The sequence below is a fragment of the Bison bison genome, unplaced genomic scaffold (genome assembly GCF_000754665.1).
Source record: "Bison bison bison isolate TAMUID 2011002044 unplaced genomic scaffold, Bison_UMD1.0 scf7180017864040, whole genome shotgun sequence".
In the NCBI taxonomy this organism is placed as follows: Eukaryota; Metazoa; Chordata; class Mammalia; order Artiodactyla; family Bovidae; genus Bison; species Bison bison.
Genome location: NW_011494612.1, coordinates 3,349,135 through 3,367,730, shown reverse-complemented (window position 1 = coordinate 3,367,730; position 18,596 = coordinate 3,349,135). Strand labels below are relative to the sequence as shown.

Sequence of the window (18,596 nt, the reverse complement as noted above, 5' to 3'; positions counted from 1 at the left end):
TATGGAGGAAATGATTTAGAATATGTTGCGCTGCTAATCGCACTCATGCTGAAGTTTTAAATTTCATCTGTCTGCTCAGATCTATTGTGAGCCATTAAGTGGCTTCCTTTTTTCCCGACAAATTGAATGCTGCAACTGCAAGGAGCTCTTTTGTTCTTTTAATTCAGTCAGCATGGAAATGATTTTCTCATTTCAGGCCCTTTTCTGTCCTCTCTTCATTGTGTCAATAAAATAGAGTTGTGCCGAGCTGCTCTAATCAGCTTAGAGTGCTAATTCATTGCTCCGGGATGCTATCTGTGTTTGGCTACAGGTGGGCACTCTAAGGGGTCAGTCTCCAGGGGAGTGTAATTGTGTGTCTCCTGGGGCTTGTTTGCAGAATGACCTAAAGCTGAAGCCCCAGCTCGGGAAGGGTAGAGAAAACTGAACAAACATATGCCCACGCAAACATATACAGCTGTATTTTCATGGCGACCATTCACTTGGCCTGACGTTCTGAGACTCTAGCAACATTCCTGGCATTCTACCTCTTCTCAGTCTTCTAGGATTTAGTCATAAAACATGAATTCTTTTAAATTTTGCACACATTTCCTAAGGGTACAGCTATATAGTATTTCCAAGATAAAGTTAAAGGCCAGGCTAGGATTTAACATGGGGATAATACAGCCACACTAAACTAAAAAGGAGAAACAGAAACTGCCAATTTTTGGAAAATATATTCTTTTGTGTCTTGTGAAAGTAGCTTAATACATAAATATGGAAATATTATGAATTAGTAAATTAAGCTTTATAGGCAGTGAGGAATTTCTGGCAACTTTAGAGGAGAAATAATGATCAGTTGTTTGGAATAAGGGGGGAAATTGCTAGGCATGAGGTTTTGGAGAGTTAATACATCCTTGGGCAGTCTAGGGAGATGACAAATCTTTCTGGGATTACTGGCAGTGTGAGTGTCAAAAACACGTTGTGAATATGATCTTATTTACTAGGCTTGATATTTTTGATATTTAGATTTTAAATGCTATAACATCTTTTATTTTTTTTCCTAACATTATTCATTAAAAAAAAAAAAACTCTCAGTACATTGGGATTCATTCCACTCTCAATGGAAAATCTTCAGGATTTCATTACTCAGGTCATTATATAATAACATTAAGTAGGTTTACACAGTAGAAAGGAAAGAAGCGATAAAAGATTTCGGCTATGTGAAATCTACCAGTTAGCTGTAGAAGAATGGAGGAAATATTCTCTCATTTGCTTAAGACGCTTAAAACTTGTCCAGTATATTAGAAAAAATGTATGCTGGTTATTATTAGAAGAATAGGGTGAAATGCTGTATCATTTGAATATTTTGAGAAAAAATTTTATAGTCTTATTGTAATAAATTCCAACTGGCTTTACCAATATGTCCATTTATAGAATTTATATTGATAATATGAAGTTCTGTGTCAGGATAGTAATTGTTTTGTAGAAATACAAGTTCTTAAGATTCATAGGTAAGATGGAAATAAGGTTCTCCTTCACATGTTTAGAAGATGTTATTTGATTTTAATTTTTTAATTCTTCTTTCCCTTTCCAGCTAATATTTCAGCTATATAACATATCTGGTTTGAATGATCTTGTAATACTGCTGCTTGCTGAAGAAGATTCTGAATTTTACCTATTTTCATTTATTTATTTAGAATTAATTTGGAGTAGCATCAGGAGATGGAAAAAATGAAAATATGGCAATGTGTAAAACTGATTCCTTCTTTTTTTTTCCCCATTTATAAATGTTATTAATAGGGCTCCAAGATAGAATTCAGATTCCTTAGTCTTCACTAGCATAAATTTTCTATTTAATTTATTGTTAATTATTAATGATTATTCTGATTTAGCAATTGTATTTTCAGGCAAAGATAGTTTAATATTATTTTTTCTGAAATTCACAAGGTAGTTTATTAATTTTGTCTTTTAAAAGTGGTTTTGTTCTTACTTTCTACTTTATTTTCGTAGAATTTGCTTTCTTTTCAGATAACTGAATTTGAGGTCATTTTACCAATGGCTATCTCTTATAAATAGCCAAATCCTTTGTACATGCTATAGGCTTTTATAGTATGAATCATTCAATGAGGAAGAAAATGAGCAATGCTTCAACAACAAATTGTTTTGGTAATTTTTATTTTTATAAGAATAAATTTTGACTTCTTGGAAAAATTTAAAATTAATAGTGTAACTTCCCTTTTGCCAGGAGAGTCTAAATCATGTTAGCACAGTTTTGGTTTAGACAGCAATGCTTTAACCCTCATTCAGTTCAATGGCCCACCAAAGAAAGCAGGAAGCAGTAAGACATATGCTTGAAAGGGACTTTTTTTTTTTCCTTTAAAGGAATTGCATTCTCTTCTCAAGTAACCTATTTCACTAATTCTCTTCTACATTGAGTAGATTTGTCATAAGATAAAAGTTGGTGAAATGATTTGTGCTGATGCCCTATGGCAGAATGTACTGTAGGGTTCAAATTCCTATTGGATAAAATGAAATTGACTTGTCTTTGCTATTTATATTGATGATCAGTTCCAAGGTTTATAATGATGTTGATATTTTCATTCCTTGAATGAGTAGGACTTGAATTAGACATTGAAAGTTTGAGTTGAGTAGTAACATTGTTAGATTACTTTTTCTTCTGCCATCATTTTTAAAGGTCATAGGATGCTTTGGGGGAAAAAAAAAAACACAAGTAATGTATTTATGTATGTTCTTTGAATTGTTAAGTAGAAAACTCTGCAGTTAAACTATCACCATCAGAGTCAAGGAGATCATTTCATATTAAAGTTAGGTGACAACCTAGATAGTCACTTTAATATGTGACTCCTACTTGGTTGTAGACATCTAGCTTACATGTATCATTTCTGGTATAAAAAATTCTTTTTACTTAATTTTTAAAAAAAAGTAACCAGCTTTAAGGAGTTATTAACCTTTTGTGATATATCTATTTAAGTCCTGTCTGGTAATTTTCTAGTATTAATAGAACTTGACTATTTGCCACCTTACAGGACAATCTACTTATTTTAAATGTAAGTAATTATGACTATATAAAAAGAAATATCAAATAAATGTAACATCAGATTTGAATGATTCTTCTCTTCCCATTTTAGTTTTAAAGATAAAATGAATACAACACTTTTGCTTACTTCTACAGTTGGAAAAGTATGCTCTTTGGAAAATCTTGGCCTCCAAAAAATAGTTTCTAGAATAAATGGTTGACGTTTCTAAATAAGAGATCATCAGTGCAGTTTTCTGTGATTCAGAGATGAATGGGATCTGTCCATTATCAATTCCTCAATCAGGGAAAAAAGGAAATTAAGTTCCTAATTAGGTGAATTTGGACTAAAGAGGTGGGGCATTGAAGGGATGAGGAAAATTGAGAGGTAGTTGATGCCATTTCAGACTAATGATAGGAGAGGAAATGAAGAAGGGGGTGGGCTGGAGTTGAGCCTGAAAGGTCAGTGACCTTATTAGGACAAGAGTAGTAGAAGATCTTCAAAAGCTTTTACCTGTGATAGTTGACAAGGTGTCGGGTTCTGGAAATGGACAAAGATGCAAATAATTGAAAAAGAGGTCAATAAAAACAAGATTGTGTATTTTTATAAGGAAAATATTTGAATCTTGAAAACAGAAAATGACATTAGCATTGCAACTATAATTTCTTGCTAATTTTTCTATGTGCTATAGGTTATTCCTTTCACATAGTAACTGGATTTACTTTAGTGTAGGATTGATAATGCTTCTTTTAAGGATTAGTTTTCACTGTTAATATAATGAACATTTATTCTGTATTTGTATCTTCTAGAAAGACAGTTTTATAAATATACTATGGCCCAGATTTGTCACTTTAAACACAAAATGATAGCTATTTACTGAAATATCTATCATACATATGTGAATACATTTTTATGTGGGTGAAAATTTAGTTTTTTCTTAATAATCTAAATTATCTAGGTATTTACCATTGACAAAAATATGCAAAAATTTGGTCTTTAGTCACAGTGCTTCAAAAGTTCTCAAATGAACGTATTTTCAAGATAAAGTGGAAACATCTATCTTAAGAAACCAAAGGTCATTTATAATCATTTAGTTAGCTATAATTTTTCACTAGTGTATTTCTAACTTTCTACTAATGTTGTAGAAGGATTAATGAGCAAAGAATTCAGGTGTTTGGGAATGTCAATCAGATTAGTTAGATGAGAACATTAAGTTATGAGTTTGAGAACATTAAGTTATGAGCAATTTTGACTAAGTTATATATGTTGACAACTAGTACTGTAATCTTAAGAAACAGGCTTTTTAACATTTGACTTTCTTTATCGAGTAGCTTGGGTGCTTCCAGTATGGCTTTGACTTGTGTATTTTTATCCAGGGAACAAGTGATTGCTCTTTTATTATTATAAACACCCAATAAATGAAATAGTTCAGATTCTTTCCATTTTAACCCTATGTCTGTCGTAAACACACACTCACAGGCCTCTTACTACATTATTGTCCAATAGAAATATAACACGAGCCTCATATGTGATTTAAATGTTTCTGTAGTTGCATTTATAAAAAATAAAAGAGAACCAGGTTTAATTCAGTTTAATAATATGGTTTTTGTCGTTGTTCAGTTGGTTAGTTGTGTTTGACTCTTGGTGACCTCATGGACTGTAGCACACCAGGCTCCTCTGTCCTCCACTGTCTCCAGGAGTTTGCTCAAATTCAACCAATATATCTAAAATATTATTCAAAACATAAAACAACGTAAGAATGATTACTGAAACATTTTACCTTTTTTGGCACTGAAGTCTTTGAAATCTGGTGTCTATTTTACAGCATACCTTCATTCAGACTAGTCAGATTTCAAGTGTTTAGTAGCAGCCACTGTATCAACATGGTCTTAGAAAATCTCCAGGGCTCTGTCTTTCACAGTGAGATTCAGGTCAATGTCAGTTACCACAGTGTGAGCTCTCCAAGGCCATTTGGCCCATCGCACTCATAAATGAGGACACTGAAGGTCAGGAAGGGTCAGCAACTTGCCCAGGGTTACCTAACTACTTTGCAGAGTAGGGTTTAGACCAGATTCCCAGTCTCCTCTTGAATCTTAGTTTATTTTGAGTTCTATTAAGATATGTTGCTTTTGTGGTTTATAGAAAGGTACCAAGGCATGGTGAGCATTAGAACAATGAAACAAAACAAAATAATACAAAATCAGTCAACCAACCACGCTGGCAATTGTTAAGAAGATAGTCTTGAGACTTCTCTGGGAGTCTGATGGTTAAGACTGCTAACTTCTGTTGCAGGGGCACAGGTTCAACTCCTGGTTGGGGAACAAACTAAGATCTTGCATGCTGTGTGGCATGACCAAAAGAAAAAAAAAAAGGAGGTAGCCTTGAAACTTTGAATGTTCAAAGAGTACTACTCAGGTAGTACCACTCAGGTAAAGAATTATTGGATAAGATTTCTTGCATGAACTGTGTATCACTTTATTAGAACCTATCATATTTTTAAAATAAATATTCACATTATAGGTAAATATATTAATTTTAGTCATGATAGATCATTTATTTTGATATTTCTCTCAGTCCTAAAAAAGGTAGTAATGGCAGGTCTGACTTTTCATTTTACACTGAGTTATGAGCATTTTTCGGAGAAGGCAATGGCACCCCACTCCAGTACTCTTGCCTGGAAAATCCCATGGATGGAGGAGCCTGGTAGGCTGCAGTCCATGGGGTCACTAAGAGTCAGACACCACTGAGCGACTTCACTTTCACTTTTCACTTTCCTGCATTGGAGAAGGAAATGGCAACCCACTCCAGTGTTCTTGCCTGGAGAATCCCAGTGACAGGGGAGACTGGTGGGCTGCCGTCTATGGGGTCGCCCAGAGTCGGACACGACTGAAGCGACTTAGCAGCAGCAGCAGCAGCGTGAGCATTTTTGTTTTGTTAAGAAAATGACTGTGGCCTGTCTTCTAATTTGTTGGCCCATGGACACAAAAGAGGGAACTCGATTGTTCACATTTCTGCATTTTTCTCTCCTTAGACAATATCTGAAATTAAGCCCCACCTGACAGGGTCAATAAAATACTACTGATTACAATTTATCTAGAAAGCATAAATGGAAAAGATATAGGTCTTCCTTTACAGAATTGGCAGCTGACACTTATTGAACCTGAGCTAACATTTCCAAATGAAATGAGGTGGGGTGGTTTGACTCATATGATAACAATGTTGTCATCCTGGGGACCAGTCTGGGTATGAATCAGCACAGTGTGAAAATTAAACATGCAGACACCACGCGGATGTCACGTAACCTCTCCCTCAGTTACAGGCGTGCATACCTGTGTCTGTAGGAGGGCTCCCGGCTAAAGCATGAAGTGGCCAGAGGTTCCCAAAGAAAGAGAAGGGCTGCTGTCACTGACTAGATGGGGTTTGTAATAGTATCGTCCTGTTTTCACTCTCCACGGTAGAAAATTTCTACGGGGCTAACAAGGCAGAGGATAATGAGAAACATGCCAAACTTTTTTTTCTTTTTTTTTAAAAGAGCAAGAGTGAGGAGCCTAACCTACGAACAGGAAACAAATGTGATCAATTACTCCAAGTGTGGAGCTCACAGATACCTTATCTTAGAGCTCCTTAAAATAAAAGCCTGATTGTTACCAAATGCGTCTAAGAAGTGAGGGAGAAAAACACATTCATGGAGGAGAACTGGGAAGGGGGAAGAGGCGGGGGAGTAGGGGTGGAACATGACTTTATCTTGATGTAAAAAAATGCAATTCTACTGTGTCTCAGTCTCCTGAAGTCTTTAGAGAAGTGGTTAACAACCAATCATAACCTTAACCGAGCAAGCAGTAAAACGATTCAATGTTTGAAAAATAAAAATACTCTGAATATGACACAGAGGGGAGGAGAGGGGAGGGAGACTTAAACGGCAGTGTATAGTGAGTAATGACTCCATCCGTTTTAAATGTTTGTTCTGGTCTACATTATTATTGGACTAAGATCTTTTAAAGAAGAAATGTTATTTTTGAAATGATTGCAAAGAAAAGATCTTAGCCATAAATATAGAGAAGCTATTAAATTTGAATTGAAATATTAATTTTTAACTTACAGATATCTGCAAGGGAGTCTCACTTACAGAGTGTTTACTTATTCTGTGAAATAAGGAATAGCGGTGACATTCATAGTTGATAACATTCATCGTAAAAGGACAGCTTTGTTCTCTTAGTCCCCAAAGAAGAACAAGACAGAATCTAATGAAAAGATGTGAATATGTTCTACTCATCCTCAGAGATGAAAGGCAAGATCACGGTTCAGGCTAGGAGTAAGAACCTTGGGGCTGGCGGATCTTGGCTACATATTCCTCGAATTTCCCATAAGTGCAATAGAATTAACACTATCCCTTTCTTGGAGATCTTGGGTCAGTAGGTGTTACAGGATTATGTTATGAGGTGTGACTATAAAGTAGTGAGACTGTTTTTCACACTCCACACCCAGAAACAGCCTCTCTTTACTTCAGTGGATCAAACATCATAATTTTTCTAGGAGCATTCACCTCATCGGGTCCTTATGCAGACAAGTGTGCACAGAGGCCTGCATTATTCCCATCTTTCTTCCTTCTCACATCACCTATCATGGCTTTCTTGGGGAATTTTGGCAAAACATGTGAAAAAGAATTATTTCTGGTGGTAGAAATGATTTTTGTGTGTGTGTGAGGCTTAGTGTCTCTCAGGAAAGATGCCCTGTAGATAAGCAAAGAGAAATAATTATCCATTTTTAGAGGACTTCATAGAATGGTCTTGCCATCTCGTCCTTCCCATATTTTTTCAATTAAGTGCTAGCCTGTTGGAATCAAATGTCTTCAGGAGATGGCAAACTGCTTCAGTAGGCTGTTCTGCACATATTCTGTAGCATGCTTAGCAATTGGGCCTGTCAGTCAGTCAACACGTATTTATTGGGCGTTTATGTGGCGAACCAGACAAATCCATTCCCTGAGCTCTTGTGTTTTCAGGGGCCTGTCATACACAGAATTTCTAACTGAAAATTTCTTTTTCCACTGTAGACTCATCAATATGTGGAGGAGATTGGGGCTGTAAGAGAAATAGAATCCTTTTATTATGGGCCACGTCATCCCATTTAAGGGTAGATAACTTACCTTTTGTATATTTTTAATTTGAATAATATCCCCTTCCCTACTTGTTCTTTTATTTGTAGTTAATTTGAATTATGAAAGGCATATACATCCATAGTAGAATTCAAGCAGTGCTTAAGCACGTCATGTTTCTCTTCAGTTTCAACAATTTCTTATATATCATTCCAAAGAGTTTACATGAAAACCTATGTGTATACACATAAACACATGCATTGTAGAAATCTTTTGTGCAAAGTGTACCTATATTGTCTGCTTTATTTTTGTGGTAATATTTTGTGGATCTTTCCCTATGTCTGTGTATCTATCTATCCACCTGTTTATGTTTACATGGGTATATAAATAGCTACTTAATCCTTTAAAATATTTATTTAATTAACTAAACACAACCATCTCCTATCATCTCATCTTCTTCCCAGAGGCACAACCAATGTTTCTTTTGAGGATCTTGCTGGAAGTATAATATGCATATAGAGGCAAATGGTTCTTCTTTGTTTTTATCTTTTACACAAGGATTATACTTCCCAGGTGGTGCTAGTGGTGAATAACCCGCTTGCCAATGCAGGAGACATAAGACCTGGGTTCAATCCCTGTGTTGGGAACATTCTCTGGAGCAGGGAATGGCAACCCACTCCAGTATTCTTGCCTGGAGAATCCCATGGACAGAGGAGCCTGGTGGGCTACAGTCCATGGGCTTGCAAAGAGTTGGACACAACTGAAGTGACTTAGCACAAGTACACTAAATACACCATTCTGCAGCTTCCTTTTTTTTTCACTCTATTGTTTTTCTTGTGGATTATCCTATATCAATATATAAAGAATCTGTTCATTCTTTATTTGTTGTATAGTATTCTTTTTAAAAAGTTCTTTTTGGTTTTTTTGCTTGGTTATGCAGCCTGTGGGATCTTAGTCTCCCAACCAGTGATTGAACCAATGACCCTTTCAATGAAAGGGCGGCATCCTGACCACTGGACCACCAGGGAAGTCCCTGTTGTATAGTATTCTATTGAATGTGTACACTGTAATTTAGTAGTAGTATTATTTGCTATTTCAAACAATGTTAAATGAATAACTTTGTACATGGAGCATTTGGGAGCTGTGGAAGAATATCTACAGAAATAAATTCCTAGAAGTGAACTAGATGAGTCAAAGGGTATATGCATTTATAATTTTTTCAGATTTTGCCAATTTTCCATAGCTATACTAACCAACCTTCCCAACAACAGTGTATGAAAGTCCCCATTTGCCCACACTTACGCATCAACCTACTATATAAATAAATCATTTTAATTTTTTCAATCATAAGTAAAAGTTGACATTTAACTGTACTTTTAATGTACATTTCTCTTTTTCTGAAAGTGAGGTTAAACATTTTTTTCCAGGTAGTTAAGGGCCATTTGTATAATTATATTCCTTGAACTATCATTTAAGTGAACTTTTTTTTCTGTGCTTGTTAAGATGAAATGACTTTTCCATGACCATGAAACTAGTTAGTGACAGAGATAGGAGTAGGAATCAGATCCTCTGGTTATTCATTTGATAATGTAATTAATTTCCCACTATTGTACCCAGGATAATATTTCTTATTTAATTCTAACCTTGTTATTGTGACAATCATATGGAATAAGTTAGAATGTGAAAGTATTTGCAAAATGAAATAGAGCTCTCCAAAATGCAAGATAATGGTTCGTTTAATTTTACAAAGAAATTACAGCATTTATCACTCCTGAAAATATGCAGTCAATAATGAAAATAGAAGAGGAGTAGGCTGACCCGGCTGCAGGCTGAGAGAGGTAAGGCAATTAGGTTGTTATGAGGCCTTCTGGACAAGCAGAGTCCTGATTTTACTGGCTTCGTGCTGACATGACGTGTATGTCTGTTTTTTTTTTTTTCTCCCCTAAAGAATGGAAAACATTGTACCTTCACAGAGTGATGGCAGTCTTGCTTCGCTTAAGACTTTATCCCCCTCCACATGAGCAATTTGTCTTGCCTTTTCAGAAGGTGGGTAGAGGCAGATCACATTTGAAGTTTTCTAGCTATTCAGATTGACTAACATTTTTTCATCTCTGTGTTATGGTTTATTAGGGAAAATTCAGCACTTGGGCAATTGGTTTTCACTGTTTTCTCCCATGTTGGTTCAAGATAGACTAGGAGTAACATGTGTGCATGTTTCCTTAATTACTATATGGTGCAATGTCATTACCTACATTCACTTCAAGGCATTTCCTTGTATTTATATTTCATATTGGCTGGGCACGCTGTTTATTAATTTTGCATGCATGCAGCTTAAAGACATTAGCCAGTCCACAGTAATGGCTGGCCTAACATCCATGTGCAAAAGTGGAATTCAGGAGATTAACTTGCGTTTGACCTACTTCAGCTCTCCTGGTAATGAGGGGTGCAGGGGCACAGAATTAATCTCTCTCAATTTGTGGCTCTCAGGGGGGCTGCTAAGTTTAGAGTGCTTGAATTTTAAAAGTCTCCTGTTGTGCCGAGGAGTTTTTGTTACCCGGTAGAACTCTGTTCACTGTTGTGATTGAAGTCCTGGTTTTATCTATTGCAATATTTGTGACAAATATTATGAAGTTATGGAAAGTGAGTGAATTGTATGGTTTGGTTTAGAAAGTAAAATGGGAAAAACTTGGGTCAAACCTGTTGTGCCATGATGTTTTTTTTCTTCCTTATCCTTAAACTCTCATTTTGGCCAAAAATGCAAAAGGCTTTCAAACAGCTTTACAAATACATCAGAAGGTGTCTTTTATCATCTATTTGTGATTCAGTACTAAAGCACTGCTGCTGGGAAGGTATAAGTCAAGTTGATATAATTTGGATTGATTTGCTTTTAAAAGCTTTGAAATGACAGTGCAATTATTGCTATGATGCAGGTCCCTTACAACTGGATTAATGCATTTAATGAACAATTTGACTACATAATTTATTTCTGTGGCATTAACTGTTAAATGCTTTCATTCCCTAACAACCATATTAGTACTGTGATAATATCAGCAGTAGTCACAGGGATACACTCTAGATGAACCCCTCCATCCAATTTCAGTTCCAAATTCTCACTTTATTCCCACCAAGTTTTATTGTGTGGCAGATCAGCGGTAATCTGTGATATGAATGTCGCCTCTCTTGCTTTTCTTCCATTCATCCTTCAATCAGGTGAAGGGGCCAAAAGTTGACAGGAAGAATGTCCACCAGAAATCAAAATCTGAGTGCTCCCAAATCTGTATAATTGCTCCTCAAATTTTAGAAAGTGACATTGGCCATGCCCACATGCAGTGGTTTTCGTTTTGAGACAATTCATTCTGGCTAAACTCATCAATTATGCTGAAGGGACCATGCAAAGTCAATGGTTCCAAACTATAGATAGTGGTTCTGTAATTTTAGCTCTCTAGAAAGGGTCCTTTGAGAGAGCATCCTGATTAACCCTTTGTTTTACTGATGAGGAAAATGGACCCCAAGAGATTCAAGGTCATTGGCTAGTTGGTGGCAAAACAAAGTCTAAAAATTCAAGCTTTCTTTACTCTCAGGGTTTTCCCTGGAACTCTTCTTTGCAGAATATGTAAGTTTACCCCATTTACATCTTCCAGTATTTGTCTAACTTGGGTACCCCATACTTTTTTGTCAGAAATATGAGAAACACTCAGTGGTTGATGTAGCTTTCATCAAAATATAGTTTTATGTTTAGCTCTGTGTTTATCTGGGAGACATTCTGAAAGATTAAGTGCCTGGAAAAATATCTTGCTATATTACAGCTTCTAGGACATTAAGTCTAACGTGATAATTTTATAAAAAACATGTATATGTAATCAACATGCTATAGACAAGTTTACACATACAGAGTATAGTATTCCAAATTATACAGCTTGAAATATAAATAGTTACAAGCCTACCAAAATGTGAAATTTTGCTTTCATGCATTGCAAAGATCAGTCCTTTGATTTTTTTCATGCCAAAAAGGAAATATTTATAACACTGTAATATTTATAGCACTTACCAAAATGTAATGAGATTTTTATATTAGTTTCAAAGTTTTGAAACTAACATAAAACCAAGAAATTGCCAATTTTATGTCTTCAAGTTAGAAAAGTTAGGTTATTTTATATTAGAAAAGCAGCACTTTGAGCCTCTCATTTGGTAACTTTAAAGCAAAGGTTTTAGGCAGTAAATTTGAATGTTAATAGTGTTTAATAATTTCAAGGATGGTACTGCAAAGTGCTTACTAATTGAAGGGTGTTCAGACCAGAGTATTTTATCTCTTTAACATATGTCAGTTTGTCCTTTAAAGAGATTTATTGAAATTAATATGTTCTAAAGAGTTGAGTGCCAAGCAGCATGTATTTTTACATATGGAAAAATAAATTTGAAATTGCACAGTACATAAAAGGTTTTGAAAATGGTTATAGCGATTTGTTTAGGCACTGATTTAAATTTAAATGAACAGCAGCACTAAGATTTAATTTTCTGTTTGTTTAGCTATTAAAAAAGATATTTAACAAAAGTTTTTGTAGAACCCAGCTCTTAGCCTTTTTTTTTTTTTTTTTTGGTAATACAACATCCCTTTTTAATTCTGGTGAGTCAGGGGGGAATTCATAGCTCTGAGGACAGAGCCTAAGTGTGGAGTTAATGTGCAGCAGCCTTACTCCCTGGACTCTAAGATGCTGGAGCTGCTTGCTGCACTTCTCAAGCAGCTGCCAACATTGTCAGCACTGATCTGTCAGTAAGGATTTCTCCTGGCAAAACTCTGAAGCTACTTTCTGACATCTTCAACAAACTAATTGTTGTCTCCTGCCTCTGCGAGCCCTCTGAAGTCCCAACGAGTTAGTGTCTTCTCAAGAGATGAGAAAAAGGACTCACAAAATCAATTTATCAGGCTATTAAGCATTGTCATCAACGAAAACAAAAACCTGCTAAAGACAGGAGAAAAAGTAGAAGAAATGGGTCTTTGAGAAAAGGTTACAGAACATCCATCTTCTCTCCTCTTCTGATTGTTCTCTTTCTTTGCCCATTTTCATACCCGTTTCCCTCTGCTAAAAGACACTTTATGACAAGCATTGTAATCTCTTTAGAACGGAGGGGAACCTCTTCTTTAGGATACAATCTTTGCAAGTTGTGAGTGACAGTGGGAAAGGGTCCAATTGCCACTGAGGACACCAGGCAATAAATCATCCTCCCCTGGCATCAGCTGGCTGGACCAATCCCCACTTCCTGAGTGAGTACCAGGGTCTAGATGTGACAAAACAGCTATTGTCAGCTCCTCGTGGCCACATTCCCACTTTCTATTGAGATTTTCGGTTTACTGAAGACTGTAGTAGTGCGAAGCATATTGGGAAGGAATATTTAAATAACTACCATTAGAAAGGGAAATAGTCTTGCATTAAATAACTATCACAATATTCATATAAGGGCACAATTATTGGAGGGGAACCCTCTGTTTTCATTTTAAATATCATCAAGCAGTTGTTTATTACCATTAGAATATGTGTATTTCCAATTTAAAAAATATATATGTTTAAGTATATAGAGTAGTCCTCTAAGTAACTTAAAACAATGTACAGTTGCCCAGGTGAAAATTCAATAAGTAATATGGAAAGATGGATTGCTTATAGTAATAATTCATAATTTGGTAGAGTTAGGGCATTTTTCAATAGGTGGTTACTTTTCATTGCAGTGATTAAGTTTAGATATACTCTTACTATTAATATGTTTGCAGAATGTTGTAAGGGGCAAACTGATTTCCAATTGTTTTCTGAATACAAATTAAAAACCATTAAAAATGCCAACTACAGTGGTTATTTTATGTATAATTAAAAATAATATAAAATAATCCAAAATTTAGTAAGAAATAAAATTTTACCATAACAGATATTTAAATATTATTCTTATTTTATAAGATCTTATTTTATGATAGATCATAAAATAATGGGATAAATATTGAAATATGAGATTTTTTAAATAGTCTCATAATGATTGAATTTACTTTTAAATTCTTCTTGGAAAAATAAATAAAGAATATAGCTCTAGGGTCTTTACCATGTACTGTTTTGCATGGTGAAAAACTTTTCCTTTGTTTTTTGAGAACTTCTATTTTTAGCGTTATTTTCTCAGTGAGAGACAATGACTTAAAGTAGAGGTATTTGAATAATTAATTGGTCAAATACTAAGAAAAGTGAAAATTCAGAACAAAAATCTTTAATTTACATAATGATAAAAAACTGAAAAGTGAAAATATGGTCTGTCGTTCTAATCTCATTCATAAATATTTTTGATAACTTACTATGTCTCTCTAATGCTCAGAATAATTCCAATTTTTGTTATTATATGGACAAAATATCTGGCTAATTGGAAGATTTTTTTTTTTTTTTTTGGTTTCACCTGCCTGTTTCATGTAGACATGGCTCATTTCTATTTCTTTCTGCAAAAACTGTCTTCTTGCCCAAGTTACCTGTCAGTCTCTCTTATGATTATGAAGAATACCTTGCATGAGAGGTGATGGATTTCCTTTTACCTCCTAAATCAGCTCTAGCTGTCACATTCAAGTTGAAACACTTTCATTATTGTAAAATACACACAATGCAGATGATATGCTTCTTCACTATTTAGTAACAAAAGGCTAACGGTGTTTTAAAACCATTTAATTGTGTAGAAAGCTGCACCTGGTGCTTTTTTGTTTCCCCTTTCTCGTAACAACCAGTGATTAACTGCTATCTTTTAATATTTTTTGGTTGACAGTGATAATACTGAAGGCAATCTGGCACTGTGAATTCATAGTCAAATGGTGACACCAACCAGATGAGATGATGGTGTACCTCGCTCCATGACAGTTCTATCTCAGTTCATCATCTTAACTAAAAAATAATCCTATCTAACTTGAAATCCACAGCAGCTATAAGTAGAAAATAAATCCAAACCACAGCTCAGACTTGTAACCTAACAGCTATCATAAATAATCAGAGCCTATTTGAAGGTGGAAGATGGGACATTAGAAGCTATTTACACCACTAGAGTGATGCCATCGATCAGTAGCGGCAACCCGTAGATAAGGCTCCTATGATGTCATGGTTATTTATGATGGGCATTGACAGTAAAGCTACTATGGAATTTTCTCCTCAGACAGCTTCATTCATTTTTGTTTGTGATGCATTTTGTTGTTAAAGAAGCAATCAATAGCAAAATTGTGGTGATAAAAGTATTACTTGTTAAATATGTGAAAAATGCTGCATGTATGTAGGAATGTGGGCAAAGATGAAGAATTTAAAAACTCACTTGCAGTGTTTATGTTTCCCAGCTACAAAATACTCAGTAGATTCATTTCACTTGTCTTGGGCTTTAAAATGTGGTCCACTTGTTCTGATGCTTCCATCTTATTCTCTTGCTGGAAAGCAAGGTTAAAATGCTGTGGGGTCCCCCTGTTCCACACCAAATAACTGACTTACATGAATAATGTAAAATTTAATTGGAGATATGGCTGGTGATAAAATAAATGCTCATTACTTCCTACACTACCACTCTGTAGGAGAGACATTGGAGATTTCTGTTTCATTTTTTGATGCGATTTTTACTTGTTTTGTATTTTTCTTCCTTTTCAAAGTTCAACTTCTGCTATTCAGAATATTCATTAGACCAGTTCTTCGTGTGCTTAAAGTACATAGGAATCACCATGAATATTGTTAAAATGCAGTTTCTGATTCAGTAGGTCTGAGATGGAGCCTGAAGTCCAGCATTTCTAATAAGCTCCCGGGTGATGTGAGGATGCTGGTACAGGAATCACACTTTAAGCAGCAAGAAATTAGAGAAAGTGGTTCTTTCCATACCTTTCAGGCTGCCCTCCAGATTACTTGGCTCTGTTTTAAATGGATGTTTCCCCCATTAGTGTAGAGCAGTGGTTCTCAACCTTATGCTGTGTAGAGTCTAACGGGGAACCTGCTTAAACATAGATGGCTGTGCCCTTCAAAGTTTTCTGATTCAGTAGGTCTGGGGTGGGCCAAGACTTTGCATTGCTAAGAAATTCCAAGTAACCATCTTTTAAAAGCTCTTGATGTTGTAGTTGTTCATTGTTCAGTCACTAAACTGTGTCCAACTCTCTGCAACCCCATGTACTGCAGCAATTAGGCTTTTCTGTCCTTCACCATCTCCCAGACTTTGCTCGAAGTCATGTTCATTGAGTTGGTGTTGCTATCTAACTATTTCATCCTCTGTCGCCCCTTTCTCCTCCTAACCCTGAAGCTTGCCCAGCATCAGGGTCCTTTCCAATGAGTTGGCTCTTCACATCAGGTGGCCAAAGTATTGAAACTTCAGCTTCAGCATCAGTCCTTCCAATGAATATTCAGGGTTGATTTCCTTTAGGATTGATTGATTTGATCTCCTTGCTGTCCAAGGGATTCTCAAGAGTCTTCTCCAACACCACAGTTTGAAAGTATCAATTCTTTGGTGCTCAACCTTCTTTATGGACTCTTACTTTAGCACTGAATTCATACAACCCTTGGAGCCCATATATGATGCTGGCAAGGTGGTAGGCTGTAACACAAATAATTAAATAGCTGCTGCTGCTGCTAAGTAGTTTCAGTCGTGTCCGACTCTGTGCAACCCCGTAGACGGCAGCCCACCTGGCTCCCCCATCCCTGGGATCCTCCAGTCAAGAACACTGGAGTGGGCTGCCATTTCCTTCTCCAAGGCATGAAAGGGAAAAGTGAAAGTGATGTGGCTCAGTGGTGTCCGACTCTTGGCGACCCCGTGGACTGCAGCCTCCCAGGCTCCTCCATCCATGGGATTTTCCAGGCAAGAGTACTGGAGTGGGGTGCCATGGCCTTCTCCAAATTAAATAGCAGAGATGAATAAATATTTGTTGAGTATCTACTATGTTTGAGGTATTTTATGGAGCTCACAACCTTCCTTATCTCATTTACCTCACCAAATCACCCTAATTTATTTGATATTTATCATGTAACTACTCTATTTATACAATATTTTCTAGAAATCATTTTGAATGCAGGGTGACTGCATTCAAATAGAATAGAAATAGAACTCTCAAACCGTTTCTTCCTATGTGATTCCAAACTTCTATTCTGAGAATGTGAAAATATAGCTCCCCCTCTATCCCTTTTGTGCTGTTGTCCTCACCCTGATCTGCTACTGCACTATGGACAATGATCAAAGAAGCATAATTCCTACCTTCTAGGTGTTTGCAATCTGGTGAGGGGGAGGCAGGGATTCTGCAAAGATAGTTGGTGATATCACAGCAGAATAAAATGCTGTGTGTGGCAACACGGCCCCATAAAGAGGACTGAGATCCATCTCACACTTTCTCCCTTTCCTCTTATTTTCTTGAAGTTTCCATCTTCCCAACACACACACACACACTTCTAAGCATAGACACACTTCTCAAATATGCATAATGATTGATTGATTCAGCAAAAAAATTGTTATCTCTAAGAAGGTTTCTTTGCCTTAAAATTACTTACTTTGTCTCATGGCCCAATTTGCATTTCAATTCAGTAGTTCTCTATGAAATGCCTAGCACCCCAGGCACTTGGGGCCTGGTGGGTGGGATTCAGGACAGCCCAGCTCTTTGGAGTTGACAGTCTAGGTGAGGAGATGTCCAAACCAACAGGCAGTTAGGGCATGCAAGGTGATAATTATTATAGGGCTATGGGACGGAAAGATGGGCTCAATAAAGGACAGAAATGGTGTGGACCTAACAGAAGCAGAAGATATTAAGAAGAGGTGGCAAGAATATGCAGAAGAACTGTACAAAAAAGATCTTCATGACCCAGATAATCATGATGGTGTGATCACTTACCTAGAGCCAGACATCCTGGAATGTGAAGTCAGATGGGCCTTAGGAAGCATCACTATGAAGAAAGCTAGTGGAGGTGATGGAATTCCAGTTGAGCTATTTCAAATCCTAAAAGATGATGCTGTGCAAGTGCTGCATTCAATATGCCAGCAAATTTGGAAAACTCAGCAGTGGCCACAGGACTGGAAAAGGTCAGTTTTCATTCCAATCCAAAAGAAAGGCGATGCCAAAGAATGCTCAAACTGCCGCACAATGGCACTCATCTCACATGCTAGTAAAGAAATGATCAAAATTCTCTAAGCCAGGGTTCAACAATATGTGAACTGTGAACTTCCAGAAGTTCAAGCTGGTTTTAGAAAAGGCAGAGGAACCAGACATCAAATTGCCAGCATCCTCTGGATCATCGAAAAAGTGAGAGAGTTCCAGAAAAACATCTATTTCTGCTTTATTGACTAGGCCAAAGCCTTTGACTCTGAGGATCACAACAAACTGTGGAAAATTCTTCAAGAGATGGGCATACCAGACCACCTGACCTGCCTCCTGAAAAATCTGTATGCAGGTCTGGAAGTAACAGTTAGAACTGGACATGGAACAACAGACTGGTTCCAAATAGGAAAAGGAGTACGTCAAGGCTGTATATTGT

The 18,596-nt window shown here is 36.4% G+C and overlaps 1 protein-coding gene across 5 annotated transcripts in view; it reads left to right on the top strand.

The window, feature by feature from the left end:
• Positions 1–18,596, top strand: part of MECOM (MDS1 and EVI1 complex locus) — a 636,448-nt gene that overhangs the window by 326,396 nt on the left and 291,456 nt on the right. The window lies entirely within an intron of this gene.